At 34.7% G+C, this 18468-nt stretch overlaps 1 long non-coding RNA gene across 1 annotated transcript; it reads right to left on the bottom strand.

The window, feature by feature from the left end:
- Positions 1-1258: 1258 nt before the first annotated feature.
- On the bottom strand, positions 1259-2024 carry LOC147388297 (uncharacterized). Its single transcript, XR_015171226.1, has 4 exons — positions 1865-2024; positions 1690-1770; positions 1517-1566; positions 1259-1333 (listed from the first exon to the last, which is right to left on the bottom strand). It is a non-coding gene; the product is annotated as an uncharacterized LOC147388297 (long non-coding RNA).
- Between the last annotated feature and the right edge of the window lie 16444 nt (positions 2025-18468).

Raw genomic sequence — 18468 nt, 5'->3', positions numbered from 1 at the left:
GTGATTTATTATAATAAGGTGTATTGTGATACAGAAAATCACTATCATGGATTAGGCTTGGTAGTTGGGATAGTTTACTAGATAGACAAGTGACTCTTCCAAAGTGGGTACTCATTTCTAGCATTATGGATTTAACCTATACCCTATTTGTGCAACATTTTAGTAGAAAAAGTCCTTCCCTTAGGGACAGGTCATGGGTGAGGAGGGATTTGAACCTCCGACACCATGGTTCATGGCCATGTGATCCAATCCTTTGAGCTACAGTTCCCACCCCATCTCTACTGGATCTATACCAACTCCAATTGGGCTACATTAAATGATACTCTAATATAATTTGAGAGTGAATTTTCTTTGTTTTAAACTAAGCTTGTTTCTCATGGATGAGCAAAGAAAAACAAGATTGGGTCATTCTGTTGCATACACTCTCAGTAAGCAAAATAAAAGAGTTTAGAGTGAAAAATATGTTAAGAGGAGTAATTTAATTTAATTGACACAAAAATCTAAGAAACAATAATTTTTAAACAAATAAATGCAACACTTGATTTTTAAACAATGGAAAGTAATGAAATCTCACTAGAGATCAATTGTATCGGCTGGTACTTCACTATGTCAAATTCTATCAGCCATGATTCAACTGTGTTAGAAAATCTCATGCCTTATAATGTACTGCAACGAATTTTTCATGTACTAGTCATTTATGCAAGACCATGCACTTGGACCTTGGAAAAGCAGCTTAACATCTAATAAAAAAAACTCTCTAAATATCTTATTTGAAGAAAAAAAGATTGTCCATTCTTACAAGGTTGCCACGTTTGGCATATCCCCAAGATAATCCGGTATCACTCTAGTAAAATTACAATTCCTCAATACTCTGCAACTCAATTCAATTTATGTCGATTTAAATTGTTAACACTACATAATCATGAGATACATAAAAAAGCATTCAACTCACAGTGTTCTTAAATTTGTCATGTTACTTAGTGGTGGGAACTCTATTAAATTTATGTCACTAATTCTCCTGCATATAGAATTTCCACCAAGTATTTACTACTCCTTGAATCGCTTAGTCAAAGATTACCAATTAAACTAAGAGAGAAATACAAAATGGTACAATAAAACAAGATTCAAAGCAATCAAATCAGATTCAAGTAGGAAGCATACGATAGATCCTTTCTTCTCAAATTACTTTTTCGAAGGTTATCAAGCTAAGTAAAACAAGTTCACAAATAAAAACAAAACTAGTCTAAATCCACGAATTACTTGGTTTATACAATTGGGAATCTTCATAGAGACTTGAACCCAAAGCGAGAGAGAGGAAAAACAAGAGTCGAGACTGATTGAAATAAATGATTAAACTGAAATTAGGGTTTAATTCTAAAAAAATCAAAGTGAAACCCTAAGTATAAGTCTTTTAAACTAAAATTAAAAGATAAATTCGAATGAAATCTGTTGAAAATGTGATTGAGATCAGAACTAAAATATCCTAATCTCAACCAACAAAATCCTAAAAACCTACCTGTTGTTGCGGAAGCTCAACTTAGTCAATCCTGTCTCGATATTAAAAACCTAGAAAATGAAATATATGGTTTAGGGATCAATTGCTACACCATAAAATTCAATCAACACTATAGAACTAGGGTTTTGATTAAAATCAAACCAAAAAATAAAATCAAAACTATATTATCGAACCTGATTAAAGTTTCGATATCATATCAAAAACTTAGAACCAAAGTCGTTGAAGATTACATAAAGAGAGATTGAGAGTTCAATCTGAAGAAATAACAAATAAAAAAACCAAAATCATTGAGTGGGACTAAGAGCTCAAACCCTAGAATAGTTCAAAAACGGGAAAAAACAAACAAACCTGATGAAGAGCGCTATGGATCCAACTTGAATAGATCAAGTTGAGAGAGAATGCGAGTTTGTTTATGTAAGGAGAGATGAATAGAGATGAATCCGAGAATCAAACCTGATCGAAGAGAGAGAGAGAGAGAGAGAGAGAGAGAGAGAGAGAGCGAGCTTTAAGGAGAGATGAATATAGAGGAATCTGAGAATCAAACTTGATCGAAGAGAGAGAAAGAGAGTGCAATTCATTTTTCTTTCTTAGATGGGAAAGAAAAGGATTTTTTAAGAGAGTGGTTATTGGCACCCCAACTTTGACTTATAGTGGTAGAAACGACTGCTAAAAATTATCGCAATTAACGACAGCCTTTAGCAGTCGTTTTTAGCACAATTGTAACGTCGTGAAAAACGCAATATGACGTAGTGAGTGTTCAGTATGAGTGCATGTGAGTAAGACTTCCCACATGCATACATGAGCTACACATATAAACACAATTTCTCCGCATGTTGTGTTGTCTTATGTATTCATTTATCCATTTAAACACATATGAAACTTATAGAATGTATTCTCAGGTAACAAATATACATCTATATACATTTAAATGTATGTTTGCAGCTCTATACGCATGCATCTATATCATTTCATGGCAGGTTCCTTGGATATTAAGCTATTAAATTTCTTCAAGTTTTTGTTTCTCGGTACACGTCCAAAATTGTCCATGTTATCATTACTGCAATAATCCAAGTGAATTACAAAAACATTTTCACTGTAGGCTTTGTTAATACATTGTAGCTCATTTCCAAACTCTTCCTTCAATGCCATGTATTCTCAATATCATAGATGAAAGACGTGTCATTGTATTGTTGCACTATGTATTAAATCTAAATTGTTTGTCAAATAACACAAGTTAGGAAATGAACTAAGTAACAAAAATCTCTATGCCTCTTATCAATTTTTTTTAAGTACCTTTCTTTTTTCCTGTTTCCTATGTTTTGATCCCCAGAGTTGGAAGAGTTGGTAAAAGTTTGCCGAGACAATAGAGCACTTTGAGGCAAGACTCACTGTAAGGAATTATAGAGAACATACCTTCTTAACACAGTGGAGATCCGAACCTTGAGTTGTGTCACGTTGAGTCGATCGTCGGAGATTGGAAGTCCAAAAAATTGTCACGTCAACACTACTAGAGCTGTCATTGTTTCAACGTTTTAAACCCTAGGGTCCTCTTGATAGAAACCCAGAAACCTGCAACTTAGAGAGAAGAAGTTTCTTTCTGGGAGAATCTTATTTTCTGTTATCTATTATTCTTATTATTCACGTCCCACATCTTATCTATTTATAGATAAAATAAGAAGTCAATCTTATTAGGACTCTAACTCTAAAAAGGAGTTCTAAAACGTGAATAATAAGAGTTGGGTCCACATGGGCGCCCAAAAACAACTAACATCTCCCACTCGTCCATGGTAAGACTCAACAATCATCTCCTCATCTTAAGTTATGCATGAATTTTTTTCATACAAGGGAATAAGGTGTGCGATCAACGAGAGTTTGACTTCTGGAGAGAGCATTATGCCTAGTTTCTATTTAACTGACAAAACACATCTCATCTCCTATAACTCACATATGCCTCAGACTTATTTGACCACATCGGATTGAGCATTTTCCAAACCCTCATGAGCCTAAGCTCAGAACAATGTTCGACCTTGTACACAATGCATGAGCTTTCTTTCAAAAAATAAAATAATTTATAAAATTATACATTTTGTTGAATATACAATAGTATACTTTAAAAAATAAATTGAAAGAAGAAATATCAGAGTCGACACAAGCTCTAGTCATTATGTACAATTTATCATTAGAATGTGATGCCAAATAATCTTCCTCAAGCCCTTATGTTGCTTAGTTTTGGTTAAGTTACTTTCCCGGTCATGTTCCATTAGACCTTATCAATCCTAGTCATAGGTAACATACTAGAGTCAGTAAACATTAATTTTTACTTTACAACATAGTTATAAGTCACTAAGTGCACAATAATTACCTAATTATTTAAAATACTCACACAGTAAGGAAACATGAAATCATTCACTTACTTGTATAGGTAATAATAAAGGTAAAAAATAAATAGCGCATGTAGTATGACTTACATGCTATGGTGGAGCTCCTTAAGAGTTCGTCAACCTCAACACCATACAGATCCAAGTCTAGTCATACTGTGAGCGCCTAACTTGAACTTCCCAATCCAATTGCTTACCAAAGCACCTGATTAAAATTCACTTTCGATTTTTTCAGGCTTTATGATTCTACAAGTCTATGAATCATAATCGATTCATATGAATCTCATCTCGACAATATTCAAGGTGACAATAATACAATTATCAAGCTCTTGAAATCATTGCGCCTTGTAAGATTAGTTCAACTCTTAAGGTTTAATTGTCTAAAAAATACCTTCTTGCTCGTAGTTTATGCACCAGGGCGATCATTGTATGAGTGAATGACCTTAGCTTGACGATGAAAAATAAGTCCATATTCAAAAAACATAGTAAAAAATGTGTGGGCATAAGATAATAAAAAAATAATTCAATATACTGATGATATAATTGAATGGAAGGAATAAATGTTTATATATAAAAGGAAATATCCAATAAAACAAGAAGTTTATTACAATCACAAATCAAAACCTACGAAGTCCCAAACTCCTAACATGAGTATGATAAATGTCTCATGGAATAGATTTAGTTAGAGGATCTACTACTATATGACCTGAAGAAATATGTGATAAGACTACCTCCTTCTACACAACCATATCTCGAATATAGTGGTAGCGAATATCGATGTACTTCGATTTTTTATAGTATTTAGGATCCTTTGCATATGCCAGTGCTGCCATGCTATCACAATACAATGGTACAGGATGCAAGGCACTATACACTATACTGAGTCGAATAAGGAATCTTCTCAACCACACAGTTTCTTGAACCGTAGCACTACATGCAATGTATTTTGATTCCATCATGGATAGTGCAATACAAGACTGTTTCTTGTTAGACCAAGAAATAACACCATCTCCAAGCAAGAATGCATAACCTAATGTGGATCTACACTCATTTAGACCACTAGCCTAATCAACATCACTATAGCCCTGTAATCACAAATCTGCTCTTTGGTAACATAGTGAATAATCTACAATTCCACGCAAGTATCGAAAAATTCTCTTTACTGCCTTCCAATGAGCAGTTCCTAGATTATTTTGATAACGACTAACCAATCCTACTGTAAAGCAAATATCTGATCGAGTACACATCATAGCATATATCAGACTCTCAATTGCATTTGCATAGGGCACTTGTGCTATCTTTTCCTCCTCTGCATCTGTCATAGGGCAAAGACTAAGATGTAAAGAATGTCTTTTCTAGACTAGAGTGTCTATGGGTTTACAATTTTGCATATGGAAATGCTTAAGCACTTTATTAATGTAAGTTTCCCGAGACAAACATAGAAGTCTTTTAGAGCGATCACGAGTGATCTTAATTCCAAGTACAAAATTTGCTTCACCCATATCCTTCATTTCAAAATTTGATAATAACCACTTTTAAGTGGCGACAATCAACTCCATATCATTTCCAGCCAGCAAAATGTCATCAACATACAGAGACAATATTAAGAAACTCTTTCCACTCTATTTACATACACATAATGCTCCTCTTCCTTCATCGTAAACCCATTTGTAGTAATGGCTCGATAAAAATAAAAGTACTATTGCTTGGATGATTGCTTCAAACCATAGATAGACTTTTTAAGTTTGCAAACTTTGCGCTCATGTCCTTCTATTTTGAAGCCTACAGGTTAATCCATATAGATCTCCTTATCTAAAACTCCATTGAGAAATATTGTCTTAACGTCCATCTGAAAAAATTCTAAGTCTAAATGTGCGACAATGGTTAAAATGAGACGAACAGATGTGAGTCTTACTACTAGTAAGAAAGTCTTATCATAGTCAATACCATCTATTTGGGTATGTACTTTCGCAACCAGACGAGCTTTATATTTATCAATAGTTTCATCGACTTTTCGTTTGTCTTTTAGAATTCATTTGTTTTCAACAATCTTGCGTCTAGGCGGAAGATCAACAAGTTCCCAAACTTGGTTCTTCATCATAGAACTAATTTCATCTTGCATAGTAGTCATCCATTCTTTAGAAGCGGATGATGACAATGCCTCCCAGTAATTCCTAGGTTCATCATCATCAAGTAGAGCAAACATGAATGATTCCCCTTCAATCTCAAATTGACGACGGGGTATTGTTCCACATTTACTCTTACGTAATTCAAGATCATCATCAGTAATATCTAGTGGTACACTCCCATTATCCTCGATGATCATCGGATCATCAGAAGGTTTAGTTACCCCACCCTTGTCGAGAATAGGTGGAAGTTCCTCTTCTGATTTCAGAGTTAGTTCTATCAACTCATAGAACTCATGTGATGTTTGAGTTTTCTTTCTACTTAGGAAATCATTTTCAATGAAATCCACATCTTGCGGCTCAATCTCTACTATTCCACCATTGTCTTGTTCATAAATAAATACAAAATCCTTAGAATGCTCAGAATATCTTATGAACGTGCATTTCTTAGCTCTCATGTCTAATTTTCCAACTTGATGGGAAGGGATATGAACAAAACCAGATGATCCTCATGGACGTAGATGACCTAGATCAAAATTTTTGCCTATCCATAACTTACAAGGAGTGGATGTGACATATTTAGAAAGTACCCTATTGAGGATGTAGGTTGCAATCGACAGAGCATCTCCCTAGAAAAAATAGGAAGGTTTGTTTGCGCCATCATCGATCTTACCATGTCTAAAAGGGTTCATTCCTTCTTTCTGCTACGCCATTTTGTTGTGGAGTAGAAGGAATTGTTAATTGCCTATTGATACATTTTTCTTCATAGCCTCTGATAAATATTCGTGTCCTCGGTCGATTTTGAGAGTCTTAATTTTCCTCTCTAACTGATTTTCAACTTCTAACATAAATTTTTTAAAGTAATCTGGTGCTTCAAATTTATGTGAAATCAAATAAACATATCCATACCACGAATAATCATCAATAAATGTGATGAAATAGGTCGTTCCATGGCGTGCCCTCATATTAAGTGGTCCGCAGATGTTAGAACATTTCTAGTAACTTTCAGATCGTGAATCATTTGAGATATTTTCCTAAGATGCTCGACCATGGTATTATTGGGAGTCTTTTTATATGAGTCAAATGTTAGCGTCAATGCGTACAATCTGGTTGTTGAAGTACATGTAAATGACAGTTTCAAAGCATCTTACATATCTTTGATAGTTTGATAACCCTCAAATTCACCAATAAAATCATTGTGCATTCTACTCAGCATAGTAAAGTGAGTGCACCTATCTTTTTTCTGCCAATTCAGGTATGTGTCCATGTTACGACGATGTTGTGTAGAAGTCCCTTCTTTTGGTCTGTCCATAACTATGGTCAAAGTATCCAAGACCCCTTTCTCATCTAAGAGATACTGGATCTTACACTGTCAAATGTCATAATTATTATCATCCAATTTCTCTATCTTATTTAAATCCGCTACTACATTTTTAGATGCCATTGCAAAATACTATAAAAAAAATGCAAAAAATGTGCACAAATTAAATTAAAAAAATATAATTTTTGTTATATCTATCAATTATGTCACACACAAAAAATTTGCTCAATCCCCCAAATCAACCAATCAAGATCAATGTTATGACATTAGATCGAAAAACTAAACATTGATGATTGTCAAAGTTAGCAATAATCTCTTTTGATCATAATTTTGATCTTAATTGCTTAATCCATGACGTGCAAATTTTAAAGAGGAACCCCAAAGGTTACCACTCTTAATCGTAATAAAAATAATAAATATTTAAATTTGTTCACAAAAATAATTGTTGACATCATGTTATACTAACAGCTATAATCAAACAATTAATTACTGATATATACATAATCAAACAATACACATTTGCATGGCATGTGCTACATTATTAGCAAACAATTTTATCTATTTTAAAATACATCTCATACAATTCCTTGAAGGTTGATGTTCATTCAAATAATTTTAGAATTAAAAATTACTCCAAGGCTACACCTCATAATAATCAATATAAAATTGGCGAGCTATATTTATAATCGATGTTATTTAACTATACAACCTACTGTTGTATATTAAAAAACCTATTTCAATCCATCATATCAACAAATATAGAGTTCTGTTGAACTCAACTTGCTGTTGTATATTAAAAATCCGAATTCAATGCATTATCTTAACAATTCTAGAGTTCTGTTGAACTCAGTGTTGTATAGTTATACAACTACAGTTGTATATTATAAAACTACTACAACCAATGTAATTTAATTAAACAACTTCTGATGTATATTAAAAAATCTATTTTAATTCAATATTTTAACAAGTAAAAATATATATATAATCAATGTTAACCATACATCAGTTTTCTAACACTAAACATTAACTTTATATATATAAAAAAATATCAAACTATGATGTATTAAACATACATCAAAATTAATCTTATTAGCTATTCTTGAGAAGATAAAGGTTCTGTTAAAACCTGTTCTTAAGCTATTATCTTCTTTGTGAAGGTATATGTAGAACAGAAGAAGAAGAGTTTGAAAGAGCTTAAAACAAAAATGAAGACCATCTTCAATTGCCCCAAGCTACCGAAGCAATCAAGGGATTGTCCATGGCACCCAAGTTGCGAGTCCACGGCGAGGTTCAACGAGAAAAAATGGGTTAAGAGATCTTTAACCTCACTGTTACTTCCTCTCTCCCTAGATGAAGCCATAGCCGTCCAAATCCCTAATGGAGGAGAGCTTTGACGACAAACTAGTAGCCATGGGTGCGCCTAAGCTTTGATCGAAGACGTAAATCGAGTAAGTCACTTTATATCTCTTCTTCTAATTTATTTATTTATTTTATTTCATTTTTAGATTCTACCTCCTTCCTCTTCTCAATTATTTTTATTGAACTTCAACAAGAAGTAATAAAAATCGAAAAACAAATAGGGTCTAAGTGTCTGACGAGGGTTCGACGAAGAAACCCCAAATTTCTAGTTCAAAATCTATTTAGGGATTAAATAAATTTTTGTCCTCAAAAATTGATTAAAAAACCTTTTGGTAGTAGAACTCTTAAGGCTTTGTTCGATCTAATAAAATCGATTTGGGTTTTTTATCCAAACAACACAACGGAGCACAAAACAAAATTTGGCTCTGATACCAATGTAAGGAATTATAAGGAACGTACCTTCTTGTCGCAACGGAGATCCGAACCTTGAGTTGATCGCCAGAGATCGGAAGTCCAAAAAACCATCACGTCAACGCTACTAGAGCTGTCGCTATTTTCACGCCTTAAACCCTAGGATCCTCTTGATAGAAACCTAGAAACCTACAACTTAGAAAGAAGAAGTTTCTTTTTGGGAGAATCTTATTTTCTGTTATATATTATTCTTATTATTCAAGTCCCACATCTTATCTATTTATAGAGAAAGTAAGAAGTCAACCTTATTAGGACTCCTTCTAACTCCAAAAAGGAATCCTAATATGTGAATAATAAGAGTTGGGTCCACATGGATGCCCAAAAGCAACTAGCATTCACTATAGCTGGATGGGGGTGGTTGTGATGTCTCTTTGGTCTCAAAGAGAATATGGTCCCTCAATTCATTCTTAATTTGAAGGTGAGTCTTCTCTTGTCTTCTTATCCAAAATCTCTGTTTAACTATTTCGAGAAACTTCTCTATGGATCTCCTATGTTAACATGGGAAGTTTGTTGTGATTCATTTTTCATATTCAGCACATCTCAGCTATGGGTTCATATTTGTTTCAGGAATTGTTCTACCAATCAAGGATTGAAAAGGGGGTAATCAATAAGAATTTTGTAGAAGTCTCTTTTTAATGAATTTTGTAGGACAAGTTTTGCTAGATGGTAATGACATAAAGATACTGAAGGTGCGATGCCTCAGGGAACAAATTGGGCTTGTAAGCCAAGAGCCTACTCTATTTGAAACCACAATTATAGAAAACATGCTCCTAGGTTGGCTTGACGCAACCCAATGATATTTTCTCTTTCTGTCAACTATTTCCTAATTATTTAGCTTGCATGGTATTCTTTTCCATTTTCTCTCTTTCTGCTTTTTTAACTATTTTGTCACATTTGTGTTGTAGAGGTAGTTAATAGTACACTTACCACCAAATTGGATGCATTAGTGGGAAATACATATATTTGAAAGCGGGTTTTTGCATTCTAAAGCAAGAAGTGTAGAAGATGTTGAAAGAGACGATGATTCTGAATGTGATGTTGGTGAGGATCCTAAAGTTGATGTAGGTGGTACCACTGAAGATACCAACAAAGAAGTTTTCCTTTCCAAAGCTCAAACAACTTTATTCAGCGTTGATGTTGAGTTCGTGTTTGGGCCGAGTGATGCATTGAAAAGTTGCCTATCCAAGATGGAGTTTGATCTAGGTGTGAGACGAGCATCAAGTCTGCCACTATACGGGATGATCATCCAATTTGGATTGAATACAATGAATATTCCATAGATGTTTTTCACAATGTAACAATGTAATTTTTATTCATATATTGTTTGTACCACATTTTTTTAGATGATTTTCAATTTCATCGTTTATAAATTGTTTTGTGACGAGCTCATGGAATTGGATCTATTTTTATGTTCCATTTATTTTATTTTATTTTTTATTCAATAAATTTAAAATTAAGAAGGGCTAAAAATCATTCCTATCTTAGTGTTTGTCTATAACGTCCCTAAAGAATATAATGGATTTAAGTTGTTTTGGGTTGCAAATTTGTAACGGTTAATAGCCATTCAAAATTATAAATCAGGAACAGTTATGAACCGTTCCAATTATCAATATTTAAAACAGCTTCAAACTATTTGAGGTGATTAATGACACCTCATTTAAAACGATTCCAAATTTCGAAATTTGATGTAGTGATCGGTGACTTTTTAGGTGAGACCAGCAAAGAAGACAACCAAAAAAGAAAAAGTCCAGTCAGAGAAGAAGATCGGAGAAAGTAAAAGATTAACACATAATTCGAAGATCAAAATATCATAAACATTACAAATTTCGAGGAATGGGAGATCTGAAAAAATCTCTGATATTTTTTGGCTCCGTCTATGGGATACGAAGAACAAACCTAGAGCACCCACTTAGCAAAAACATTACCCATCTACTTAAAACTCTTACCCTTCAACCAAATTTTTTTGCACTTCAACCCAAACCTTTAATATTCTCTTCATCAAGCCATTAATATTCCCTTCACCAAGCATTTTCCAAAGATTCCACCCTTCAAAAAATTCACCACAAACACACTCCCTTCATACACAATGTGCACGATTAACCAAGAGGCTTGTTTTGCAAAGTAGTACTCTCAACTAAGAAGACTTTTAGTCTTTGATGAGGTATCTACCTTTTTAGCTGAAGTCAAACTACCAAGAGATCCTTCTTAGGTGATCTCACACGTGTAATATCCGACCTTTTAGTCACTTCACCAATTTACCCTAATGGCTAGTCCATCCAACCAACCACAAACCCAAGGAAAGACACTCCAAACTCTACAAAATCAATTCCTTATGATTCAAAATTAGATGTAAGAATAACAAGGAACAATAACAACTTTGCACTGAGATAATGAGAGATTACAAACTCAACTCAACGATCAAGGGGCATGAAACCTTAGAGAAGCAAATAATAAACCTAGCCAAGGTATTCAACATGGCGAGGAGAATAATTTACTCCAAGAAGATGCAAATCTTCCTACCCTCAGAGAAGTAAAAAAAAAAACTAACCATCTATAAGCAACGCAATTAAAGGCAGCTAGAGAAAACAATGGCGAGTTCATTAATCACAATGAATTTGACTCGATGCTGAAGAAACAAAAAGAAGAATTCAACATTTCGATGGCTCTCAGAAAGGGAAAATCAACTGAACAACTCATACGACTGGCGATCAAAGATTTGAAGGACTCACCATTTACAACAGTGATCTTGGAAGGGGAGATGCCTAGGAAATACTCTATTTTTAAGTTCAATTCTACAGTGGCACCACTGACTCGATAGAACATTTGTACCATTACAAGTAAGTGATGTCTTTGGAAGAAAGGAATGATGCTCTTCTTTGTCGGGCATCCCCCTCAAGTCTACATTGAGTGACACTAACTTGATTCCATCAACTTACTCTTAAGTCGATTAGTAGCTTTTCTAGCCTTTGTATGAGTTTTGTAGCACAATTCATGGGGAGCAAATGATAGTAGAAAGGGGTCTACCCACTTTTCAATCTTAAGAAAAAAAAGTTGAAAGACTATAAGGGAGTATACCTATCTCTTCAAAATAGAACTCCTTCATCTCGACAATTGCGACGACCTCATTGCCATTATCGCATATCGCAAGAGGCTTTTGAACAACTTGAAGCTCTATGACTGTCTTGTGAAAAGCAACCCAAATAAAATAGAAGATCTTTTGTTGAAGGTAGAAAAGTATCAAAATTTCTTAGAATAATAGAAAAGTATTCGCATGGTCCTTCCAGGACATGTTGGGAATAGATCCGCAAATTATATGTCACGAGCTCAATGTGGATCCCAGCTGTCCATTGGTAAGACAAAAGAGGAGGTCGTTGGCACCAGAATGGTGGATTGCAATAAATTAGGAGATAGAAAATCTACTCCGAGCAAACTTCATCAGAGAAGTACAATATCCTAACTGAATGGCTAACATAGTCATAGTACCGAAGAAGAATGGTAAGATTCAAGTATGCATAGACTTAACTAGTCTTAACAAAGCATGTCTGAAACACTACTTTCCTTTGCCACGGATTGACCAACTGGTGGATGCTACGTAAGAGCATAAGTTTTTGTTCTTCATCAACGGATACTACAAATATAACCATATCATGATACATCCAAAAGACTAAGAGAATACATCTTTTACCACAAACATAGGGACATTCTATTATAGAGTCATGCCTTTTGCACTAAAAAATGCATGAATAACTTATTAAAGACTGGTCACATGGATGTTCAAGGAGTAAATAGTGAAAGAGATGGAATTTTATATGGATGGTGCTCTAATCAAAATCATAAAGTGACTTGAGATCTAGAAGAAGCTTTCAAAATTTTGAAGAGATATCATATGAAGTTAAATCCATCAAAATGTGTTTTTGCAGTTTCGTCTGGAAAGTTTCTCGAGTATCTGGTTACAAAACAAGGAATTAAGGCCAACCTAGATCAGATCTTTGATAAACATTCCATCTCCAAAAAACTAGAAAGAAGTGTAGCACTTGGTTGGGAAGATTGCGGCATTAAATAGTTTCATTGCCAGAACCTAAGATTGGTGTCAACCTCTTTTCCAACTTCTCCAAAAAAACAAATACATGGAATGAGGAAAAAATGTGAATAACCTTTTAAGAAACTAAAGCAGTATCTTGGACAACCTCTAATATTCTCAAAGTCACAGCTAAGAGAGAAACTACAACTTTATTTGACATCTTCAGTAACTGTAGTTAGTTCTGTCCTAATCAGGTTAGATGAAGGAGAAGAGAAACCGATGTACTTCACCAGTAAAACATTGATCAATGTAGAAATAAGGTACACAAAATTATAGAAGTTAGCATTATCTTTTGTGTACACAACAAGAAAGTTAAGGCCTTATTTTTAAGCATATACAATTGAGGTCTTAAAAGAATACCCACAGAAGACAATATTAAGTATGTCCGACCTTTCGAACTAAATGGTGAAATGGGCATTCGAACTCAGTGAGTTTGAGATATCATTCATCCCAAAAATTGTGATGAAAGGGCAAGCAGTAGCTATATTCCTTGCAGACTTCCCTATGGAAAGTCTCAAGGCAATTAAGGAAGAAGGAAAAAGTAGCCTACTACTAGATGAAAAAAAAAACCTCGGAACCTTGGTCAATCAATACTGAGTAAAGATTGTGGGTAGATGGTGCATTAAATGACAAGGGCTCGGGGGCAGGAATCATAATTATTACCCTTGAGAACTTCAAGTAATAGAGAAGGTAGTTTGATTAGGATTAATAACCTCTAACAATGATGCAAAATATGAAGCTATCATCTTGGGGTTGGAGATGGCTTCTCATCTAAACATGACATACTTGACGATCTGCAATGACTCTCAGTTGGTGGTGAGACACATCAACAGAACTTATGAAGGCAAGGAAGAATGAAGGACTACATACTTAAACCTCATCAAGAGGTGGATAAAGAAGATTAACAGGTGAAAGTTTTCCAAGTGCCTAGACTGGAAAATCAATATGTTGATTTTTTAGCTTATGTGCATCAATGCTAGAGACACTTCAAGTTGTAGACACCCCATTTTTGCACTTGCCTGATTAATCAACTTGTCAACCCGATTGCAATGGTTCCCAATGATGGATGTTTATTCCAATGCTTTATTTTTTACCAGATATGTTTCAGAAATCCGGATGAGGTATCTCGAACTGACAAAACTGTAGAAACCACGCTACGCTAGAAAAATATAATCCCAAAAATATAGAAATCATCATCTTGCAAACAAAAAGAAGCTTCACGATAAAAATCACTAAAAATTGACCAAATTACCAAAATACCCCTAACGTCAAAACAACCCTAGAGCCTACATTACGCTTAGAAAAACTCTTTCGAACACATAAAATAACAAATCGGAATCAAATAAATCATTTCACCAATTTTCACAGAATTTGATAAAATTACGAAAATGCCCCTCATAAAGTTCACAACCATTTCACACAAAAAATTTCATAAATGACACAAACTAATATTTCCATTGAATTCCTTATGAAAAATCGATTCTAAAACATCCTAGAACATTAAAAATTGACTTAAAACGTGAAAAATCCTCTCTGGGGGTAAAACGGTAATTTCACAATTTGCATTATTAAAAATTTTGAAATTAATATATAAAACATTAAATAATTAAAGTGAAACATTAATAAAATTAATTTAAAAGTTTGAACTAAAAAAATCGATCAATCGGGCTCTCATGAAAAATTGTTGAGGGTTCGTGAGATATTTCTTTAAGGACCCTTCCATTTTGGGGTCCAAAGAATTAAAGATATAATAGAGGAGGGTTCTCCAAAAAATTAAAGTCAATCAAGCAAGACTAAGGTCAAGGTATTAAAGTCAATCAAGTGAGACTAAAGTCAAAATTGAAGTCAATTAAGCAAGATTGAAGTCAAGATATTAAAAGTCAATCAATTAAGACTAAAGTCAAAATATTAAAAGTCAATTAAATAAGACCAAAAGTCAAAATCATAATAGAGTTCTAATTAAATAATAACTCTATCTAATAGAGTTCTAACTAAAACACAACTCCACCTAAAACAATTCTAATTAAAACACAACTCTACCTAAAACAATTCTAACTAAAATACAACTCTAACTAAAAGAATTGCAATCAAACACTAATTCTATCTAAATCAACCCCTAAAAAAATCTATAAATAGAGGTCTTCACACCCTATTTTCGTATAAAATCATAAATCCTAAGAGAAGTAGGTCAAAAAGTCCCCCTAGCCTCCCATAAACCCTAGTTTTGAAGCTCCAACTCCTTACCTAACACCCATACTTCGATTTTAGCTTGAAAAACACATAGAAGCCCTTCAAAAACACCCCAAAATCCATAGAAAAAAATTTGAAGAACCTAGATCTAAGAAAGAGATACCTTGCCTCGGAGATCAGAAATTAGATCCGGAGACAGAACGAAGCGAGGAGTACTATACAAGGAGTTACTCAATCAGATCTGAGGGAACGATAAAGTTGTCTTCGGAAAGGTATAATTTCTTAATTTTTTTTTTTATTTTCTAGGTTTTTTAGCAATGTAATTTATTTGGGAAATTAGTAGAGACCGGTTTTGACCGGGCGGGGTTGGTGCCTAACACCTTCCAATCCCGTAACGTGATCCCCGAACCCTTTTTTCTTTCGTAGATTAGTAATGTTTGACTTTTTTTAGAGTCAGTTTGGTTCCTAGACCGTAATAACTAGGTGGCGACTCCCAAACCTCAAGGGTCAAAAGCGGATCCGCGCACCCCGCGGATCGAGGGCGTTTTCACAAGTGACATCAAAATTCAGCATCAACAAAGTCCAAACACCACTTGAAAATAAATAGACATTATAAGATTGCCTCAATCATCCAACTCAAATTGGATAGATCCTCTATGGGACCTTACCAGAAAATAAAGAAGATGCAAGAAAGGTAAAATACAAGGAAAGCCGCTACACCCTAGTCAATGGTAACTTGTACAGAAGGTTATTCGGAGGACCTTACTTGAGATGCCTAAGAGAAGAAGAAGCAAAAAAAGACTCTTCGAGGAGATTCACAAAGGAGAATGCAGCAACCACATGGGTGGACAATCATTTGCTCATAATGCCATGGCTCAAGGCTATTTGTGGCCCTTCATGCAAAGGGATGCCCTATAATATGTGAAATGATGCGATCAATGCTAGTGACATGCTATAGGGATTCATCAGTTAACTAAAGGACAACGACCGCTAAAGAGTACATAACCTTTTACTCATTGGGGCTTGGAAATAGTGGGACCACTACCTTGGTACCAAGGCAAAAATGGTTCCTTCTAGTCGCAACAAACTATTTCACAAAGTAGATGGAAGTAGAACCCTTGGCGTATATTTGATAGTCCAAGGTAAGGAATTTCATTTGGAATCACATCATAATACAGTTTGGAATCCCAAAGGTTATCATCACAGATAATGGAAAGTAGTTTGAATGGCAAATGAAAGCTACCAATAAGACTTTAATCAACAACCTCAAGAAGAGACTGGGGAGGCAAAAATAAGGTAAGTCGATGAACTCTCTGGAGTTCTATGAGCTTACCAAATTATATCAAGAAAAACAATAAAAGAATTTCTTTATGCTCTCGCATTGGAAATAGAGACGGTCATACCGACCGAACTCGATTTTCCAACTAATAGATTTTAGGTCAAGGTCCTTGAGGAGAATGACGATCTTCTAGTGAAGGCATTAAGTCTCAATGAAGAAAAAAAAAGACATTATGGTTCGCCTTGCGGCATACCAACAACTCAAAAGGACATACGATCGCGAAGTTCGACGAAGAACCTCAAGACCTGGAGATCTAGTACTAAATAAGGTATTTGAAAATAATAAGGAGCTTAACAGTGGAAAGGTAGGGGCGAACTGGGAAGGTCCCTGCATAATCGACAAAGTGGGGGTAGCAAAAGTTTATTATTTAAAAACTCCAAGTGGGGATATACTACAGTGTCCATGAAACATTATAAATCTACAAAAGTAATATTAGTAGAGTATGTAATTTCTTTTCAATAAATGCAAAATCTAATAGTTGAGTTGTATGGAATGATATCCTAACTCAAAGAGTTGGCATGGTTAAAAGCCTACGACTAAGAGCCCAAGCTAAAAAAAATTAACATGCGCTTCACAATTATTGAACCCACGCTTTACAATCACTAAGCCCACGTTCAAGGAACCCGAGTTCCAAAATTCAAGAAGCCCGAGCTTCAAATTCAAAGAGTCTGAGCTCATAAAAGAAACCTGTGTTCCAAAACTTAAGAAAACCAAGCTTCAAATTCAGAGAGCCCTAGCTCACAAACGAAAACCGCATTCCAAAACACAAGAAGCTCGAGCTTCAAATTCAAAGAGCCTAAGCTCACAAACGGAACCTATGTTCCATAATTGAAGAAGCTCGTGCTTCAAAATCATTTGTTTTTGAGAGGTATCCCAAAACTTTCCTAATTGATCAAAATAACTAATTTACAAGGTTGTCGACAACACCATAAGTGCCACTCCTACCACCGACAGAACACCATCTCCCAAGCATTTTTCTATATATTGAGAAGCCTTGGATTCACTTGAATTTGCTTGAGCATTGAGATTTATCTCCCAAGCATCCCTCATCTCTTGGAGCTCTCTCAAGCCATAAGAAACCATGGATTATGGTGCGCCCCTCTCAACCCCATATGCCCCTACTTTGATCAACTCACTTCACCATCATCATCTCCCTTGCACACACATTGGCATAACACTTAGATCAATGATCTGAGTTTAACGAAGCAACACACAAAAAGCGAAAGTCGATGAATGAGTGAAGATCAAGGACATAAAGTCATCAAGAACCAAATTGAAAGAATCGTCATGTTGAGTCAAGCCTTCTAAGTTTTGTTTTCCATTTTCACAAAAACTTCTAAGGTATTTTCTTGGTTTGACCTTGTCAAAAACCAAGCTCTTGGTTGAGTCTAGGACTCTTGTCAAGAGATAAGGTTGTGAGTTTTCCTAAGTACAAAACTCAGCTCATTGAGTGAGGTGTAGCCTCTCTTTAGCCAAGAAGGTTTTAGAATTTATCTTAGGGAAAAATTCTATGTGTAAGGTTTGAGGTGAACCAAAAGCCTATCTTGGATCGTGAACACAAAGATCTTAGAAAAAGCTCTCTTGGGAGTGGATGTAGGCAATTTGTCGAACCACTATAAATTTCTTGTCTCGTGTTTGTAAAGATATCTTAGTGATATTTTATACTTAGATGAATAAATGACATGAA

The sequence above is a fragment of the Akebia trifoliata genome, chromosome 13 (genome assembly GCF_017979445.1).
Source record: "Akebia trifoliata isolate Shusen 1 chromosome 13, ASM1797944v1, whole genome shotgun sequence".
In the NCBI taxonomy this organism is placed as follows: domain Eukaryota; kingdom Viridiplantae; phylum Streptophyta; class Magnoliopsida; order Ranunculales; family Lardizabalaceae; genus Akebia; species Akebia trifoliata.
Note: the sequence above shows the minus strand (reverse complement) of the source record. Positions and strands in the feature narration are given on the sequence as shown.